The 21,876-nt window shown below is 40.0% G+C and overlaps 1 protein-coding gene across 5 annotated transcripts in view; it reads left to right on the top strand.

Moving 5' to 3' along the window:
* Positions 1–21,876, top strand: part of LOC125769770 (nyctalopin-like) — a 266,449-nt gene that overhangs the window by 162,642 nt on the left and 81,931 nt on the right. For all 5 annotated transcript variants that reach the window (XR_007419105.1, XM_049438623.1, XM_049438621.1 and 2 more), the window contains one exon: positions 18,044–18,137. The gene's annotated coding sequence lies outside the window, so the exon portion shown is untranslated. The remainder of the gene's footprint in view (positions 1–18,043; positions 18,138–21,876) is intronic.

Raw genomic sequence — 21,876 nt, 5'->3', positions numbered from 1 at the left:
TAAATAAAATGTGTTATTCATATTTTTCTGTTTTGCAATCAAAACACTAGAGAGATGATAATTTCACTTTAATAAATAGAATATTTTAAGTACATCTGTTCTACTGTTATACTGTATAGACGGTTTTAAAATCGTCTATAGAGCGTTTTGGATTAAATGCAAAAATATGTTATAAATAATCCCATATACTCTGTCTGTCGTTAGAAATCATTTGAACGGCAATAGAGTTTAAGTTGGCCAAACAGATTAAATATCCTTGAAGTACAACGAAAATAATTAAGTTCCTAAAATACTTCTGGTGGGTTATTCAACGGGTAGGAGGAGATGGAAGAGATGTGTAAAACTTAATAGTTAATATTAAACAAATAAGAACTTCATTATACCAATTCTGATTGAACCCCAAGTCGTATACAACTTAATGGTGCCTTCAGGTATGTGTGGATAGTGTCTACCAGAGAACCTAGGATAACTCCTAAGACTGATGACTTTTTTTTAAATTAGTGTCGAATGATCGTGTCTGGCGAAGATCTTGCAGACCTATGGCATCTCAAGTACTTTCACAGTAGCACTCAACTCACTTATCATACTTATTGAAAAAGAAGTCATCAAGAATAGTTTCCTTTGGGCAAATAGTCCTCCAGAATATATCAAAATATTGAAGTAGCTCCACATCTTTCTAAACTAGAGACCAGAATTCCTTCGGGTTCTAGATTTATTGATGATTTCAATCTACTAAAACATAGTCTGAAATATTGTAATGTATTCTCATTAATTACGATGTTCTCCTTTTTGGAGTACTTAAATCTCCAACGTCCTTGTTTTCCTCGCATTTTATTTACCTGAAGCAGTATTACTCTCATGTGGTCGGATAGTAACTCCGCTATATCGTCCCAAATATACCACTTGAAAAAAGTGCTATCAACAGATACGAGCAAAGCAGAAACAAAAAGCATATAAATAAAGGGACAAACGAAACATGCTTGTACTGCGTCAACATTTTCAGCGTGTATGTTTGTCGGATTCCCACCCAAAACATGTTGACGGACAGGCGACATGGCTTCACGTGTCGATAATTAACAACGAAAAGGCATAACTCCCGGATGTACTATTTTCAGACCGTTAACCTATCGTTCAGTATTTAATAGCTTTTTCTAGGAATTTAATACCCCAGATAGAGATCGGTTTGATGATGCACGTCTCGTGATAAGGATTATTACGATGAAGTAGTGTAAGCGGAGTTGTTAACATTAAACCTACAAAAATTATAAGATTTTTTACAAGAATAGCTTTAAAAAGCATTGAAAGTATTTCAATCGTGTAATTAATCTCTCTCCACTGCCTACAAGGTCTGTGTTGTGATTTAGCCTTCAACATATACCATCTTTAACGCTTCTTTTGTAAGTGCGAAATCACGTCATTCACCTGCCAGCTTCCTGATGACCCTTCATCAAACCATCAAACCAGTGACGGATTGAAGAGGCGCCCATTCATCACTCATTCGCCTTAGCCTCACATTCGGAACAGCACACCGGCCCACTCCTCTGCAGGGAGGCCTCGTCCCAACAGGAACAAACCACTAATTACGAAAGCGCTTTCGCTGCTTAAAGCTACCTTAAGAGCGAACTAAAGGTGTTACTTCCTTCAGGGTTTTGCTGCCGCTAGGGGCACAGGTGATTGAAAGCTCCCTGACGGTTCACGGTGGAATCCTTACTGTGGTGTCGGTATGTGCTCTATCTGCTCGTCAACTCGTTACACGTACGGCAAACAGTGAACCCATACACGGGTATTAATGTGTGGTACGGATGGTAAAGAAAAAAAGGTAGTAAAGTGATGAATATTCCTTTACCCACCCAGTAAGTCAACCGATTCTCGCGGGTCTGAAGGATTCCAACATAGAACACATGGATATGGGAAGGAAAGAAATTATACAAACAACTGTAGAACACTACACAAGCTCGGTTCTATTGCGTTTTTTCCCCTTTGTTATTCCCCGTGTTCGATGTGTTATTTTATGCAAATGAGCCAGAGTCACTAGGGAATAATGAGGCGTTCGTTTTCTTTTTGCTTTGCCATTTGTTTTCTGCTCCCGTTTGCCGGTTTGCCGTTCGTACAATATGGCTACTGCTAGGAAGTTGTGGCCGTATCACATTACCCACTTCCTGCTTTTTACTGGTGCGAATGAGGTTTTTACTTTTCCTGCTACTTTTCGCGTAATGGATAAGGATTGTTAGTGGCGTGAGGGTGATAAAGGCAAAAATAGAACGAGCGTCATACGAAGATGACGTTTGAAGGTTTGATATAATTTTTGCAAACACTTTTGATTACTTAAATGTGTTTACTTACACAACATTTGTCTGCTTGAAACAAGTAAGAAAGTGAAAAAATAAACAAAAATAGCTATACAGGAAGCTTCTCAAATTTAATTTCATTATTTCTTGTACAAGGACTTCGCAGGAATGCGAATTTTGATACTTGACAGCTCAGTAAACTTGTTAAATAAATATATAAAGCAAGAAAAATGTAGAAAAATAATGCCTTTAAATTCAATCTAATTTATTCATTTAAGTCATTATCTATTTATTTTCAACTAAACGAATAAATAAGTGAAGGAGAATTGATATTGCTCGTTGCTTCGACAATATATAAGCGACAATATTTAAGCAATATATCTTCCCAAACCTTTTTCTTGTTTGATGATGTGGTGTATTTAATGCACTTTTTTGCACCCTCGTAAATCATACCAAGCATTGCAGCATAAATGTATTTACTGCCCGCTAGATTTACTAATGATGGCCTGGTGCGACCACCAGAGTTTCCAAGTGTGTTTTTTTTGCCTTCATCTCTTTATCCCTTCCCAATTGGGAAAGGATTATTTTCTCACGCTGCGAACGATTGTTACCGCTTCGGGTGGGTTATTCCTTTGCTTCCCTGTGCCCTGTCTGTGCCCTCTTACTTTTAACCATCCACCCGCCTAGACAGCCATAAACCACATTTAACAAGCAAATGAAATGACACGACGGTATGTAGCTGAAGAAAAAAGGAACGAGAAACACAAAACGATGGGGTGGCACCAAGACCTGACTCATATTCCCGTATTTTTTTTTGCCACCGTTTTAGTCGTACAACATGAGTAGTTTGCCTCGGCACAACCGTTTTGCTACCACCTACGGGATGTTGTTGGGCAGCACAGCTTCAAGCCCAGGGGGGGGGAATGTTTCACATCCACCGTTTTGCGCCACTAGCAGCCACCTAGCTGATGGCGATAGTTTTCATTTCTTGGGATTGCCGATTCGCTCCGCTAATGAACCGTGCTAATGGTTTTCGCTGCGAACCAATTCCTCGTGCGATCGGCCGTACGACAGCAGTGCAATATAGCTCTCACGCGCTCGTGTGACGCCCGTTTGCTCGATCTAATAACCGAACTGGTGTCCAACTGTCACTCAAAGGCAAACGCCGAAGGAAGCGCGTGTGAGGAAAATTGTATCGAGCTGTCATTTTCTACCAGCAGGGACCTCGGGTTGTTTGAAGTGAAGAAACAGATCGTAGACATCGCGGGAAGCAGGGAAAGCAAATTAAATCCACTCCCTAGAAATGATCCATCCAAGGGGGGATTCATCTGGGTGCGCTGGACGGACGGAGAGATTTAAAGTAAGAAAACAGAAAAATACGAAAGATGTGCGTCACGACAGTTAGACAGCAGAGCAGATGAAGGAATGAGCAGACCGACGTGGTACAGCGACAATCAATTAAGTTTGTGCGCGAGAAGGCGCGCACATGAGTCAAACATGTCTTATCCGCGCGTAGTTTGTCGCTTGTGTTGGGTCTGTTTTTTTGTCTTTCATCCCTAGACCACAATTTTTGGGTTGGAATAGAGCACAAAACGCATGAAGATGAAAAAAAAACCTACAACAAATTGACTTCTATGCGAGCGGTTGGTGGATGACGGCGATGATGATGCGGGTGTTTTTGGTTTGTTTTTTTTGTTTCCTATCCCGCGGTGTAACCAACCGTCGTCGTTATCGCCGAATAGGACGGGGAGTGCCCAACTGCGTAAAGAAGCCGCTCCGGTTTTAAGGTTGATGCAACGACAACATGCACTCGTTTTATGATCTTTAGTCACGGCCGATCGAGAAACCCGGACACGACCGGGAGGAGAGGAAACAAAAATACACACAAAACACCCGAAAATGTCGGGTTGTGGGAGGATGGAAATAAATGACACATCGCTCGGGTGACGGTGGAAACAATGCACCCTGTTGCTCTTTCGCCGAGCGCATTTATTATGAGGGTGTTTCAATTTTACTTCTTTTTTTTGTTGTCATTTGTGGAATGTGTTTTTTGTTACTTCACTCTTCAAGAAAAAATAGGAATAGGTTTTTTTTGTTATGAGCGTTGCGTTTACACTTAAGTGGAAATAGCTTTCATCTTGTGCTTGATCTGAGGCATAAAGTGAGGCAAAATATGTGATCAATTGGTGCATGTTTTCTCCATGGATCCGTTACCGTGGCACTCAAAATATGACATTTATTTTGCTGTCGAGTTCGAGTGGTTGAGTTGAGGGATTATTTGTTTATGATTAATTTGTTCCTAGCGCTACCGGCTTAATATACTTGTAATCGTAAGTAAGTGAGTGGTTCAGAGTGCGATGACATTGATAAGCCGAGTGGTTTATGATCGGTGCGGGAATTGTGAGTATCTGTCAAATATGTTCAATGTCACGCCTAAATAAAGAGGGTAAATGCATAAGAGGCGCGTATATGACAGTTTATAGCTTAATTAATACCAAATCAATTGAGATGCGGATGTATTTTTAAAAATGAAAATTGATGGATATTTTGAATACTTTTTTATTGAAAATTTATTTCGAATGTCTTTTAGGGTGGTCTTTACTAAACACTAATGAGACATTCTTTATATTTGTTTGTTTGTTTGAATTGATCGATGTTTTCTTTCAAATTGAGCAAAACTTGAGACCTGCAACTAAAGAACGGTATATTGAAAAACGATATATTCTGTAAACAAATATCTTTATACTTAGTTAAATTAAAAGGATATCATCAGAAAGATTACAGGATTTATTAAAAGAAATATTAAAAAGAATATAAATAAAAAATAAATAATTTTTTGATAGAAAATATGAGGGATGATTTGGTTATACTTATAATAACCTTTTGATACATTTTCGTAGAAAAACTAGTGAAAAGTGTATCAGTTTACTCGCTCATTTGTGTTTTAATTGTATGTTTTGTTAATTAAACCATTAAATTTAATATTCAACTCCATAAATTTTTGCACTTTAGATGAAGAACTTACAATCTTATTTTCTAAACTTTAATATGGCTTCGTAGTCGTTAAGATTTATTGCGAAGATTTTATAACCTACACCAGTCATAAAATTAAAAGACCTCCGTTGAGAAGAATTCTCTTTCCATCATCCATAAGTACCAAACCGTTCATACATAACCAGCTCCACAACTTCTCATAAATCAGCAGTTATGCTTTTATGCTCACTCATCACCTTCACTATCGCATTTGGATCGTTCCGAAAAGCAATAAATTACAACTGACGATTTTCATCACACTCGAAACCACCTTCATTTCGCGTACCATCTGCCCACCTTTAGCCAGAGAAAGCTAATGATGAATATTTAACGCGAATAGTTGATGCTCCTGGTGTGGAGGGGGGAAAACTTTTCCCACCGACGATGTTTTTTGATCGCATTCAATTAGGATCGTTATCCTTGGTAAGATTTTCTAGCGAAACTTGCATTTCGTGCATACTTCGTGCGGTGTTGCTCGAAAGCTTGCAGCGAGCAAAAGGGTAAGTGATGCAAAACCCAAATCCATCCTTTTTTGCCCAGCTCTCAGACGAATAATCGTTTAGCTGGCTAGTTTTCCGAAGTCGTAAAACCGATCGCAACTCATCCATCATCACCGTGTTTGCCGGTGGGTGTGAGCTAGGGGTCATATAATTCGGAACGCTTGCTTGCTTGTAAAATCCACACAGCTACAACTTTATGTCCGAAAAGTGCCCGCTTATGGGCGGTAATTTCGGGTTGTACTTTTCCCCCGAGACCATGGTTCGAGGTGGGTGTCCGATCGGTCATTACCGAAACGCTAACAATTCAATTAAGCTTCTGCTACTCGTCTTTTGGTAAGAGAATCATCGGGAGGTTTGGTTTTTTTTAGTTGCGATTAGCTATAAAGTTGTACTCCCAGCGGTGATCTGATGTTGTTTCTTTATCGAAAAATAAACGGATCTCAATCTTGCTAATGATGGAGTGGTTGCGCTTGGGACATACGACACCAGAACATGAATTGGAAACATGTAGCCGGGACAACACCTTTTCGGATGCACATTCCAACCCAAAATCACACCCGAAACAAAATCTTGTTTCTTGGGTTGTGTTTCAACGTGGTCTAAAACCACTTTTTGGAAACTGGTCAACTGGTTATGGAACCGGGCATCATCGGAAGGCTACAACATCAGGCACGGCAGGCCAATATATCACAACCGCAAAAACCATCACATAAACCCACCTTGAAGGCAATTCTTGTCGATGCACCGATACGCCAAGATGGATGACGGTTGTTTCCGTTAGAAAGAGCCGCTCATAAACATTCCGGTTGGAAATTCATCGTTTTATGACGGAAGATTATCTTAACCCTTAAGCGGATAGTGTTGTGGAAGAGTAAAAAGAGAAACAATCGATGCAAAACTCGAAATAAGACATTAAATGTTGGGAGCTTGAGAAACATTCTATAAAAGTAGGTTGGATATACCAAGTCTAGTAAAATTTTGTTAAAGCTCAGGCAAAATAAATTAAATTGCAGCAATAATAAAGCTTTATTTATTGAAGAAAGGCATTAAACGAAAGAATATTTTACTGACTGTGAAAGTTAAAATACACTTAGTGAACTCTTAGAGACAGAGTTCATTAGTTCGTAGTTCATTTGCTATAATTTCATTAGTACAATTATAGTTCGTTTATAGTTCTGTTTATGACATGTAGTTCTAAACTAAATAAATTAAATAATGTGATAAATTGAAATGTTGTCTCAAACTATTGAGTTTTCACAATGTTTATAAATTAAATCACTCTAATCCACCAAGGGTTAATTCGTCTCCGGCTAGACTAAAAAGCGAATCCATTCCACGTTTTGCCGCCCCGGTAGCAGCTGTTAGAGCATAGCCACACCACCGTCATGATTTAATCGGATCGGATCGGTACGATCGGTTCAATTTAATATGCCCGAAGAATGGAGGCCACCATCCCACAGGCCTTGAATTCCAGCGCGCTCGAAAGTGCAGAAGCCGCTTCTGCACTTTCCGCGCGCATCAGAGTGCATCGTTCTGTTTGAGGCAATCCATCCGATAGCTGGGGATCGCCCGAAACCATTCACGATCCGGCGATTGTTCGACATTCCATTATACCGGCTATACAGCCCCCTTGGAGGTGGACCTGATAACGGAAGCAATCGTGGGCTTGTTTTGGGGTTGGCAAAATGGAACGGACAAGAGAATGATTTAGCCCCGGAGGTAACATACCGCTGTTAACAGTCATTTCAAGGACTAGAGCGGATGGTTTCACAACCACTTGGATGACTAAGTTGACCTTTCCGGAGCAATCATGAGCTGAGGAAACATTGAAATAATTTCATAAATAATGTTTCGTGGAAGTGGAATGATAAAGGAGCGTCATATTAATAAAATTAAATCATAAAACGAAACATTAAGGTTTGTTCCAGATGTGTGTTACCGTGACCTTAATAAAAGTTGTCCGGTGTTCTTCTCTCAACCCACTCATCCTACTGCTCATCGTTTTGCTTAGAATGCGTTCGTCTTTCAGTATTGGTCCAAAAGCGGTCCAAAATCTCCAAAGTGGAGATGTCGCAACTATCAAAATTCTTATTGAATCTTTGTGTGGTTGAAACGCGAATGGGAGAGTTGTTTTTGGGATTGCTTCACACCACTTTTGTACCAATAAAAGGGAATAAAAAAATCTTGAGGAATTGGTCGGTGGAGAGGAGATAAACCCAAGAATACAAATCCTCGACATAATGGTCATTGATATTGTAAAACGAAATCAGATAACGATGATGCATTGCTAGACGGTCGGTGGGATGATTTCCCGTGTTCCACACAACGTTGGGTGGTATTAGAATATTTATTCCCTACACGGTACGCATCGGAACTTCGGAACCTGATGGGAGAACGAGTGTATTACTGTTTGGGCCGCATGCCAGTGGCCCAAGATTTTTATCTTGACCAGGAATTATGCAGCTCCTCGTTGAAAGTGTGAGGGACGTCCAACAAGGGAACGGGGGCTTTGCTACCGTGTTGAGATCTAACAAATATATCGATAGAACTCGGTGTGTGGATTTGATTTTTTCACCCACACGCAAAACCATAAGTACCTCTACATCGCTTCGGGTGAAGTATTTTTGCTTGAAACCTTAACAACTTCCACCTGCTTGCGTACCAACGGCCAAATAAATCACTCATGCAAGTGCAAGGGCGTTTCGCGATGACATCAAAACCATTACTTGTATCATGAAGATCGCGATCGCGGCCCGATGGAAAAGAAATGCCGTACCATGTTAGCACCAAGCCAGCACGGGCCAGCAAAGAACGAGAAAGCGAAGCAAATCACGAGGTCACACACAAAGACCCGTTTGCAGCTGGCCGCTGCCGTTAAGGATGGTCACAGTTTTGGCGAGGGCCGATGCGAAGGAAGATTTAATCTCTGCTTACCGACCGGAATGATAAAGCACATTTTAGTAAGCCCGGTTTTTGTTCATGTGGTTCATGCACGGCCTGAGGATGGTACGTTGTGTGCATCCACGATGACACGGCGTATGATTAATGATTAGGTTCATATATTACAATTATGTAATCGAGTGATTTCCGTGATTTTCGGGCAAGATTACTTCCTCGCCCAGGCACACATTATGCTTATCAGGATGGGACCTGGTGGGAGGGAGGGAGTGCGGCACAACGGTAATGATTTAAACATGCTTCAGGCGTGTCTTATCAGCGATGGACGCTTTTGCGTAAAATATGCTCACACAGCAGTATCCTTGGGCCGATTGCTCGCGTGTGCGTTCGTCCCTTCTTTCCTTCAACCAAGAAAGTTATTGAGTTTGGTTGGGTATTTTGTGGGGAAGAATATTTATAGCACCAAAATTGATTTGAAAGCAAAGGATTGTTTATTACAACAACGGTGTAAATTATGAAAAAATAATTGATTTTTTTTTTTGCATGAGAGAAAAATACTGAGGATTGTAAAATTATTCAAGCGAAGACATGCTGTAAACATGAACATAAATTCTATTTTTTGCATTTTATCAAAATTCTCAGAGTTGTCTTGATATTATCGAAATGAAGAGAATTATTTTTGAAATGATCTTTTAATTTTTTTAAATATTTATATGAATTGATAGTTGACCTTAAATCAAAAATTAATATTTTGACCGTGATTTCGACGATTAAAAAAATCGCTTATTCACTTTTCTTACATCTGTTGTTAGGTTAGTCAAAGACTTTTCAAAGTTTGTACAAACTTTAAATTAAAATATTTTAACTCATTTTGCTGTACATATAATTGAATGAAAATGAATTTCGTATAAAATTAGTCAAAATCTAGTATAAAAGGTAGTTTTAAAAACCATCACAAAAATGACTTTGTTCAGAGCCTTTATGTGGTTATCTTTAATTGATTGCTTTATCAAAATAACATTATCACTTTGTACGCGTTTTTTGCTGAGAAAAAAATAATTTTACTTCCCATTTTATTTGCTTTAACGAGCTCACAATTCCACCCCTTTTCGAAATGGTTAAGTAAAATAGTTTTATTTCATGTTTCGCAAACCATCCATACGATCATTACGCACTTTCGCAAAGTTCGTGATTGTCGGCTTTACGATCAGGGCTCCTTATTGCTGGTTGTGCCAAAGCCAATAAACTCCGGTTCGTGTGCCAGAAACAAACGAGAAAGAAAGGGCGTCAATTTCAATGTTGGCAAGCGACGAGAAACACGAAAAACCACTTGATAGACAAATTAACATAAAACCTTTGCCTTGACGGCGCGTACGGTGTTTCTCACTCGTTCATCATGCGTCGGCCACATTTATTAATATCCGATGGGTACCTGGGTATAATTAGAGGGATGTTTCTTTCACCTTGTGTCACACCAGAAAACCCAGATGAGGTACAACCATAAAGAAACAACCATATGTATAGATAACGATCGATCATAAAAAAATATGCCGCCACAGCTATTTACGAGCTTGCTTTAATTGATTCTTACTTAATGTTTTGCGGATTTGTTTATTGACGCAGCGGGGAGGGTTGTGTTTAGAGCTTTTTTATCTATGCTATTTTTGCTTTAACACACAAAAAGCCACAACATGGAGTGGTTTGAGGATGAATGAAAATAAAAATGCTCGAGTGGATAAATAACAGGTTCAATAAAGGCAAATAAAAATGTTTATTATTGCATGCCAAAAACCAAACCAATCAGCAAAATAAAGCTTGGCAAAACATCACCTAATGCAGGAGAGCTCAACGGAGGCTCATTTTATTACCTCGTTGATACGTGCATGCCGGTCGAAAAGTGAACAAACATCCCAGCCATTTGCCAGGCAGGCAAATGGATGGACAGCATCCAACCAGTCGGAAGATAAATGCAAGCATAAGTATATGGCAAAACAGGGTGGGGAGAAAGCAAAAAAAAAGAGATAAATAAAACCCCTTTTTTACTTCAGCAATCATACATACGTGGAAACTACGATTTTCCTCCCGTTTGCTTCGCACAAAACGCATGATGTATTTGCGGGTCAGAAAACATGGACATCATAAACACCCATCCCCGTAGCGCTCATAAATAAATGACACAAGCATAAGCAGATCGTAATAACTATCGGTACCCGTTTGGACATGATAATAAATATTTAAACGGCTTGGCTATCGGCTTGCTTCCTTGCTTTTGTGGCTTGCTTCTTCCCATCCCGTGCGCCCAACTATCTCATGCTATGGTGCTTAGGTCATCAGCGAACGGGGCTGATAGGAAATCAGCCGGTCCGGTCCGAAAGTCAGTCAAGACCTCGGCATGTCGGGATGTCACACAACATTATCGCTAACTTATGGCTTCGGTTGCGTTCTACGTTCTACGCTGATGTCTTGTTTTTACGTCGCCCTGTGTGTCGGCAGTACACCTTCAGCCTCGGCACATTCACCGACCCCTAGTACGCAATCCATCTCTCCCGGACCGAAAGGGCACCACTTTTACACGCATCATAAATCAAATTATTTTATTCATTATTATGATTATCCTCGAGACCCCCCTCACCTTAATAAGCTTGGTTGTGTGCGAGGTCATTTTCTTCCCAAGCGTAACACTCGGACCTTTGGTACCTTTGGTACCTTTGGAGGAATCGTTTTTCGCTTCCAGGTTCCAAGTTTGCTTTTTCCTTGTTTGCTGATGTACCTTGTTTTTGTTTTTAGTTGTTGCTTTGTTCACCACATGTTCTCTTGGCGTGCGACACGCTATCGTTCGACATTCCGCACGGATGGGATTAGAAATCGAGCCAGGAGTCTCGTCTAAAAACGGGAAACTAACCTGATCCACTTGAACTGCAGCGGGACTGCTAGTGACGTGAGCCACTCGTGTGTAATCTTATTCAAACATTATCATATTTTATCACCTTTCACTCTCACCCCGTTTTGGTCCCATTGGTCCGGCAGGTGTCCGGGTAGAGTGAGACCCTAAACTCCACAGGGATCATCACCCAGGCATCCGTTGTTTATGTCCAATATCCGATAGGTTCCCTATCTGCTGGATCCGGACCTACACACCTGCTACCATGCTGTGTTTAGAATGGGTTTTGATGCAGTGATCCAGAAGTCCGGGGGGTTATAGATAAAATAGGAAAAAAGCATAATCTAACAGTGCATTTCATGTACGATAGTCGTTTCCCGGTGTTGGTGATGTTGTAGGCCTATCCGTTCAATGATTCGCTCCCCGATAGTAATAAAAGCATTTGAGGGGAGAACATTTTTCCTAATGATTCTGAATCGGAATGAATGAGCGTTCCACACAAATGGGGTAGAAAATTGCGTAGGTGTAGAGATGGTGATCTAGTTTATGATTGAAATTGGGATTTGAAGGGCAGTGGAAGGTCCGGTGTACATCATTCTTCTCTACATGATAGCATGTTCGAGAGTGCGTCGTTGAGCTTCTGATTATGACACATCTCGTTCCATTAGCCAATGCAGATGAAAAGAATTATGATGCTGTATTGAAAGTTCTTTTGTGCGTACGAGAGATTAATCTCAGTTGTATAATTTAATATTCCCAACAATTGTTGGGGTAAACCTGGGCCAAAATCCTAACTAGAAATGCATCGTTTTTTTGTTTCAAATAAATCTTTGCCATAGGATCAAGTCTTTTGTTTTCCCCCTTTATGAGCAATGGAATTTCGAAAATATGTACATGTCCACACGTACGAGTTAATGTCACCGTAAATTAGTGATGGATCATACGATTAATTTTATGGCTCGGCCGGAGTCAGGTGCAGCAGATCGGATCGGAATAGGTTCCGACCCGCAGGTGCAGCGAGTTCGGCCGATCCGTTAATATAAGTAGGTTTAGTAGTTCCGACCCGAACTCACTGCACCCGTGGGTCGGAGCCGCTTATGTTAGCTTGCACTTATCGGAATCGTTGCACCTAGTGAACCTACTGAACCTACTTAACCTATTTCGACCCGAGTCCGATCCGAACTCGTTGCACCCACGGATCGGAGTTGCTTATGGTAGCACCCAAAGTGGGTAAAGAGACTAGGTGGGCTTATAGCTTTGACGCGGTAGACATATTGAAAACCAATTAGAAGTTTGTGGGTTCGATTGTGATACATATATTTTCACTCACACACATAGCACGTTCCAAAGGATTCGCTCACATACATTGACAAAAAATCGAACCCATAAACGTCAAATTTTAATTCATTTTTCTACAGCGCAGCTGTCAAATCGTTAGGGATAAGCCCACCTGATATCTATACCCACTTTGGTAGCACCTATCGGAATCGTTGCACCTGGTAGACCTACTGAACCTACTTCCACACTAGTCCGACCCGAACGGGTCGTTTATGGATGGCTCCGATCCGTTAGATTCGGGTCGACTCGTCCATCACTACCACAAATGCATTTATTTCGGCTAGCATTTGCTTGTACCGTGTTTTGGCAGGCAGGCAACACTTCGCTTCATTTTATCAGCTGACAAGCCCTGGCAGCCTGAAAAAGGGCAGAACGTTCAATTAATTAATAGATTAATTTTCGGTAGGATTGAACACTGGCCACTATGATGATAGTTTTATTCGCCTCCGAAAATACAAAAAATGCCCGCGAGATCTTACTCTCGATGGGGCCAATCGCTTACGGCAGGATGGGGATTCGTGGGGTGGAATATCTGTCAGCGAGTTCGCTTATTTTAAGATCTGTCTGTTGTGACGCTGCGGCTTAAATGGATGGGTCTAGAGACCCGTGCGTGAAAGATGGGGTCGTTTATCGACAAGCCAGCCAAACTGCCATCTGCCATCTGGTGCGACGGTGTACTCTATTTTTGGGCCTAAAAACTCACCCCATCGTACGTACGGTAACAACATATCGTGGCGGAGGGGAAGGGGATTTCTATGCTAGGGGCGGTGGGGTTTGTAGGCCCGCGTATGTCTCAAGCGTATGTGTGAGCATTGTAAGCGCAAATAACTCGAGCGTTGCAGCTGCGTAACGCGAACACGGTAAAACATGGCGTGCCCCAGCTGAAAGGTCATTTATTAGGCGTTTTTATTGCCCGTACCCCACATGCTCGCGCTCTTAAATCCGGCCACGAAAAACCCGATGTGTGAATAGTAGTTTATTTAACTTCAAATACCGAATGCCAAACATAACACGCGGGTTTTGTAAGAGTTCACTTTCCGGCAGGAGTGTCTCCAAATGCGTAAAGCCGCCGGGGATGTCGAATGGATTCGACAGGACAGGACAGTATGAAAGGGTAATCCACTTTCACGTAAATTACCGATGTTTTGAGCAGACTATCTTAATAGAGAAAAGAAAAGTACACACACGACGAAGAAAAAAAAAATGAGAAAAGAATCACACGCAGACAGATCGCTATGTGTGCGCTGCTTCAAATGTGTATATTTGTTGTAAGAAACTGAGTGACATAATGTTTTACAACATACTTGAAAGAAATTCTTTAGTCTGCTGGGTGGCGATGTTTTTTTTCGGGTGAGCTATGTTTGAAAGCATTCCTGAGTATATTTATTTTCTGAAAACAAATAGTAAATATGATCTTATGAAGCTAATGAGTGCATTTTAAATAGAAATCTTTGCGCCTTTTGGGTGGGGAAATTGAATTGTGTTACAGTAAAGTTGAATGATTTTTGCTTTCTTTGTTTTTTTTTTAATATTTATATGTTAATGGGTTGTTTTAAAAATAGATTACCATACAATATCTGTTTGAAATAATTGTGTTTTCTTTTTATATTTTTTCTTAAAATTAATCAACAAATCCTCAATGTTGGGATAAGCCTTTGAGAGGTATTTTCATTGGCTAAGCGTGGAAGTTGATTTTAAAATTGTTTCTGACTATCACAGGATTTATTATTTAAAATAAACAAATAGTAAATTCCAGTAAACCAACGAATAAGCCTTCACAATGTTAAATCACATCAATACTAATATCAATAAAAAATAATAATATAATTCATTTAATTTTCATTTTACAAGAATTAATTACAAGAATTTAATTGTAAGCTATTGATAAATAGATAAAAAATATGTTATTTATTCTTTTTTTTATTCATAAATAACGACCTGGCCGTATTGCTAATTTATTCTGCCTTATAGACATTCACTTAATGTCGATGTATACTGGTAGGAACAAAATATACTATTTTTAAGGTTTAGTTTAATAGTCTTTACAGTACTTTTTTTAAATTTAAATGAATTTATTTTTAAATTGAATTGTTGTTTCCTTTTTGCTCTCTTTGTTTATGTTATGTGCTTTTCTTGCTTAAAAATCAACTATTTTCTATCAAACCAATTGAAATAAAATATTTATTTTTTTACACTTTTTTGCTGTTTAGAAAATTTATTATATTTGTCACAAGTAGGTCTTATGTTTTTACTGCTTTTGTTTAAAAAAGCCTTATCATACTCGCCCCGTCCCAAAAGCGCATCGATATTATTAAAAGACTTTTAATTTAAAATAATCACACCTGTCCCAGAGTGCCGATAAGTCGCACCCGCCCCTTTTAAATGATGTCCCTGTTGGGTGGTTAAAGTTCGTCCGAGGTTTTTTGCCGCACAGCATCACTTTACCTTGGTCTGGCCGTTCCGTTTTACGATTATAACTTTTCGGGCCCGCCAGTGTGTGTGTGTGTGCTAAAAGGGAAAACCGAAGCATATAAAAGCCATCATCACTGTTCGCAACGTGTGTCACTTACCGAATTTGAGGCTTTTCAGCATCGGTTTCAACGCAAGAGCACAGAACAAATAGAAAACCAAAAACAATTCGTGCTTCGGGATGGGATTCACAGCATGCATATGTAGTGGCCATTTTTTTCTTCTGTGTCTGAGGTTGTTAAGAGAGAGAGAACGAGAGTGAGTGTTTTTGTTTTGCACACGACAAATGCAACATTCCCGACCGCACTAATGGATCTATGTTGCTTCGATAAATTTCAAAGGCTGTTGTTTCTCCTGTTGAAGCGAGTGGATTTTGAGGTTTTGGACCCATTAAACCTCGGCTTTTTTTTCGTTTGTTTGAGGGAGGCTTTTGCCGGATTGCCGGATGATTTCAATTTGATCCCATATTCAGCCACTTCACTGTATAGCCCTTGTTGCGGGGTCTTGATAGAAGCGAGATGTGACGATTACGAAGTTTCCCGGCGATTGCCGCATGCAACAGTGGATAGAACGAACAGTGAGCGAACCGTGCTTCACAAGGAAAGGGTTTTTTTAGAAATAGTGCAGCAAAAAAAGGGATGAAATAGATGAGCTTTAGTTAAATAAAAACAAGCGAAAAATGTTCATTCGAGGAATTGCATGAAACGATGGACGGATTTTATACGTGGTCGATAGAGGAGTGGATCGCATACCCTAGTCCTAGGAGTGATGGACTTGGCGTGATAAAAATGAAAACCTAACACAAAAAAAGAACAGAAAGACACACAACTACGATCGATCTACCAAACAGAGAGATGAAGCGACACAGAAACATGGGGAAGAACAAAACGATGAGCAAGAAAATCGAAAGATAAATTCCCCGCTATAAATTATGCTATCTTTCCTCGTTTTATGTTTTATTAAAGACCTTTATCCGGCCCCGCAGTAGAGGACGAGATGCATCGATGGTGTGCAACACAGGGCTGCATTTACTGGACTCGAGCCCGGTCCCGGTAACGATGGTTGTTAGGGTTGGAAAATAGATTTTTCATTGGTTAGTTTCGCGAAACGGCACTGGGCAAAAAAGGGGTGAGAATGAAATAGAATAAACACAACCATTCGAAGACTATAGACACGAAAACCCATTCGCTTGTACGTGGCTCACCATGGTGGGCCCTTTAAAACCCGCCGAGGCGGAAGACAAACGTGGGGACGTTTGTTGCAACTTTGGTGGGTTAAATAAATGAACTACAACCACCACCACAGACGGATCGGTCGTGGTCTAGAGCGTTTTTTTACTCCCTTCCATCTCTCATCTCTCCTATCTGACGATCGATCCGGAAGGGTTTTTGTGGCACGATTTGAAAACTTGATGCTGTCCGGAAAGATCTGTATCGTGTTCAAGTTTTTACTGATAGCTTCACACCTTTCCTTCTCCATTAGCCTCACCTTCACAGAATATTTTCCATTTCTCTCTCCCTCTCTCTGTGTATTTTCTTACATTTAATCGAGAATCCATCCACCAACGTGTTTCTTGGCGCTCGGCAAAATGATCAGACTCTTCAAGAGGGATTAAATTATTGATACGGGTATTCATTATCACGAGCGCCATGGGATGAGAGAATACCGCCCGAGGCAAGAGTTTAATCCGTGCTGGGCCGTGTTTTTTTTTGGGGTGCAGCAACCAACTCATCGTGTGGGATTACTTAGGGGATTTTCGTGTACATCAGCATTTGTCAAAACTGGGCAAACCGTTGTGCATTTATGTTTTGACAGAGCGGCCCGATAAGCTTAAGGCATTTGGGGATGTTCGGGGGGTTGAATCGGAGTAATGTTTTGATAGTTTTGGAACGGGGCATGTTTTTGGATGGATGCCGAACATCAAAGGACAAAAGCATCCGATTGTCGCTTATCAATCAATATTAATCTTCTGGAATGGAACGCTTTGGGGAAGGAATTTGGTAGCAGTAGGGGGTTGACATGCTGAAACTATGTGAAAGAACTAAGTTGAAAGGGTTGTAAGGGAAGGAATTTCAATTATTATCATCACTTTGTGTAGGTGAAAAATAGGTATTCGGTTGCAGTAATTAGAATGAGCTTCAATCATATTTTAATGGACGCACTTTGGATGCCATTGAGCAGAGGCAAAAATTTGACTTATGTAGTGCTGAGTTAACGTTGATTTGGAAGTTGTTGCAGATGAAGGTGTTCTATTGATCTGGGGTTTAGACTGAAAATGCTTCCCATATTTTCCAATTACAATTCCAATTCCAATCGAATAACTTAAAATGAATTTCTATTTAAAATTATCTATAAAACTTTGAGGCAGATCTTCAAGGATGTAGGGAGATCTCCTATAAAAGACTTCAGTTTAGCCTACATAAAATTATTGTCTTTTGGCTTGCTCAAATTTGCCAGCGTTAAGTTCAATGTCTGAACACATTGTTCCACAGTTTTGATGTTCTAATGCTATCCAATTTCTTCCATAACTTCACAAGTCATCTATAATTTATTTTTATTGAGATTTTATTTAATTGTTTGTGACGTAATTGTCTGTGAACACTTTTTATACAATTCTATTTTCTTTTTCTTTTCAGGACCCATGCAACAGAAATCTTAAAGCTATCACTTCCGAGCGTTCTCGTTTTACTGAACGTGATTGTCGAAGATATTTACAGCGCATCGTTTAAGGTTAGTAATTAATCTCAGAGAGGAAATTTCTGTGTGGTTATTTCTTTTGAACAATCTCGCAAGTTCTTTTGCACAATATTTTTCTGACATCGAATAGCATTTCTTCCATCGAAGTATCAATCATTTTAAAACTCTGGTGGTTTGAAACATGCCTGTAAAAAAGGTTTGTTGCATTCCAAGATGACTTTTACGTCAGACTTAGTGTTTGAATCCAAATTATCCGTCTATAAAATGGATTAAGAAGATTTAAGCGAGAGAAAACAGTTTCAATCTCTTTGTAGACGAACGCACTATTAAAATTGTATTAAGAAACTTCCTTGCACTCTTTCGAATCTGTGCCAAACGGACTCATCGATCATTCTACTCTGAACTTTGCACTGGTAGTTAAAAGCATCCCACCCAACCTAGTCATGTTTTCTACCTTAAAAAAGGAAACTCTTGAAACTCAATGAACTACAAACGTGACTTACCACCACCTCCACCTCCACTACCGATTGGCACTTGCACCCCGGCAAATGCTGGCGCTATGTTCGAAACAGCACATCCATCAGGCGATTTTGATTGACGCCCGTAATACAATTGAGTATAGTTCCCGGGGGCTGACGGCATCGGCAGTTAATAACTTGCCTCACCGAGTATGCTCGCTCGGTCGTAAATGCAATTCCGCATCCTGCACTGAGTGTTCGCTATGTTTTGATCGATCCTGCACCGTACGGGGCGAAGTCGCACACGCAACCCTTCTCGCCAATGGGTGAGGTGAGATCCCTGTATGATTTATGATCTCGCGTCGCGTACCGTGTGGTGTGGAATGTTCACAACTGCGGAAGAAAAAGGTTGTTAATGCTATTCTCGAAGCACATTTTACCTCTTCTCCGAGCCCGGTTGGTCGAGATTGAGGAGTAGTTAGGTACATCGAAGCATTCGGGTAAAGTCTCGAAGAATGCATCGCGCGTAGGGTTTGGTGGGGTCAATCGAACCGTCTCCGGGTTTTGAGCCGGTTTGCTGCCGACATGAGGCGCATAATGGATGCAGCGTTTATTGCATCACGGGCCCAGCTCTTGGGACTTGGAAAGAGGATTTGCAACAATTTTACCATTTGCTCGTACACTGTTGATCTCCATCGCCCTGATGTTGATCACAATCGCATACACAAATCATGATAGACAAAGGTTGATGCGTCCCGATGATGTGTACGTACCGATGGTTTGATTGGTAAGAAATTGCATCGTTTCCCCATACTCGAGAAGCGATAAACGTGGTTTAATCGGACCGGCTAGCACCATCGTTCGGTCATTCGGGACCAGTTTTGCTTTGTTCAGCCGTAAAACGTCTTTCCTGTGCTTGGGCATGAAATCATACTCGAGACATGGTGGAACTGACGTACGCTATCGGGCCGTGTTGAGGATAATCTCTCAGCAATCGAATCATCTAATCGCTTTGAGAAATGTTATGTTCCTCGCTTTACAACCGGATGTGCCTTTAACCGATTGTCAGAATGGGGCCGGTTTGCTCAAGATCGTTTTAGTTATGCTGTTGACTGTAACCATTCCCAACGCCATCCTTAAATCGATTTGTGTTTGCTTTAGCTATGTATAAAATGTAAGTAACCAATAGTACTTTATAAACGTAGCTGTCACTGTAACAGTGGTGCGTTACTACCAACTGCCCGACAGATCGATATTTATAGGCGCGAAAGCTGACATCCGGATGGCCGACCCTTGTCAAAAACGTTGACATCTTCGTCGCTTCGTGCTCGCCTTGAACGAGATGAAAAAACAAAGATGAAGAAAAAGATGCACGTGGAAAACAATCAATGAAGAGGGAAAAGTGTTTCAATATTTGCCTTCACTAGTAGATCTATTTTTTTTTCGAACACGCGCTGTGTCCGTGAGCAAGAGAGAGTTTTCATATGAATGGAAGGAAATTACGACAAATTGAAGGAAGGAAGCATGGATCGCCAGAATAGCGCCCGAAGCGAATTTGTGGTGCGCAAGAAGAATGATACAGGATGGGTATTGTTTTTGGTCAAGTCAAGGAAAATCGGTTTGTAACAAAACGAAAAGTGTAACTTCGTTTTATTCAGCCGGAAATCGGAAGTTAGTGTAGCTGTAATAAGAAAGCGTAGAAAAGTAATGTTTTTCCCTCATTGCATTATTTCAACAGAGTCAGCTGTGTTGAAGACTCGAGTCGGATGTAATTTGAACGTTTTGAAGTAATAATAAACATGTTTTGCAGTTTGATTTCAGTACTGTTTATTTGAAACAGAATTGAATATTATTGAACAAGATAATCGAATTTTACTTCAAATCCTAGACTCTATTTGTAAAGCATTAAAATATAATAAAAAAGCAATACTGTCAGGCCCTTCTACATGAAGACATGAAAATAAGTATAATTAAAAAATTAAATAAAAAATCGTTTAAGTTGTTCATGATTTCGTTGATAGTTAAGTTATGTCATCATCTTTCCATCCTTAACTGAATGAATTTAAGACATTTTTTAAATGTATGTCTAAACGGCCTGGTAAATCTTACAAGATATGCCTAAAACCAAAAATTAGCAAAAGACAATGAATCAAATATTCTTTCTGATGGCCGAATGTGTTATAGAGTTCTGGGACGTTCTTGCATTGAATTCTAGACAGTATGTGGATAAATGCAAAAATGACTGAGAGTGTAGCGAAATTTGGGATGTAAGGAATAACTGTAATGAGATGGAATACTGGAATATTCAGGTCTGCTAATGAGATATGCATATCTGTTAAAAGTTACCAAGAAATTCTTTAATTTTTGGAAAAGATCTTTCTTTAATAACACCTCCTTTAGTCAAGAGCTCTTTTCATAAGAGAGAATTACACTTCTATAAACAACAAAATTTGAATTTCCAGAATTTGAGTATTAATAAATCAGATTTATTTATCAGACCTCAAAGGATTGAAATGCTTGCACCTACACCTTTTCCAGAAGTATCCCAAGTTTTTTTGTTATATTTTAATACTTCGCACAAAAATGCTAAGAAATATACTATGGATGGGATGCCACATCTTCTCTCAGTGAGGTGTTGACTATCAAACAGGGAGTTGTCCAAACGGCAAACGGCGTTTTGAAGCGATTTGAAATTATTGATAATTACTGAATTAAATTTTGTGGAACACAAGAGAAATGTAAGTGATATTACTCCGCACATCATTTCTAGCGAAGTTAGATGAGTTTATCACAATGATTTGACAAGCTTCAGTTTATTTTATGCGTATTGACATATAATATATTTTTAGAGAGATAGTTTACTTATTTGTACTGTCAAAAGTCCTACTCATGTTAGTTTCTTTGATAGTTACCGTAAATTCATGACTCCATCTTCCTTTACCCACGCTAATGATGTTGGACAACATTATCACCTCGTAATTCCTTCATTACCACCAAAAAGAAAATAGTTTAGCTTGAGCTTGATCCATTGTCACCACAAATCGAACTGTCTCATCGCAAAGCCAACAGTCCATTATTTATGATTGTTTTGCCTCACCGCAAACGATTCCCATCATCATCGTCATTCACCTTCATGCCACCCCGATTACCACGGAAACGCGGTCAATTTTTTCGATTACAGAATTTGTCACGCTAAACGAACTGTCAAAGAGTCCTTCAACCACTTGGCCGGGACAAAATGGAGCGAAGATTCGGGAGCTTGCGGTTTTTAACCTCTTCATTTGGTGCGATCAGCAGTAAGCTGTCCGTACCCG

This window comes from Anopheles funestus, chromosome 3RL (assembly GCF_943734845.2).
Source record: "Anopheles funestus chromosome 3RL, idAnoFuneDA-416_04, whole genome shotgun sequence".
NCBI classification, from domain to species: domain Eukaryota; kingdom Metazoa; phylum Arthropoda; class Insecta; order Diptera; family Culicidae; genus Anopheles; species Anopheles funestus.
The sequence above is the reverse complement of the archived record's forward strand: the minus strand, read 5'-3'. Positions and strand labels throughout refer to the sequence as shown.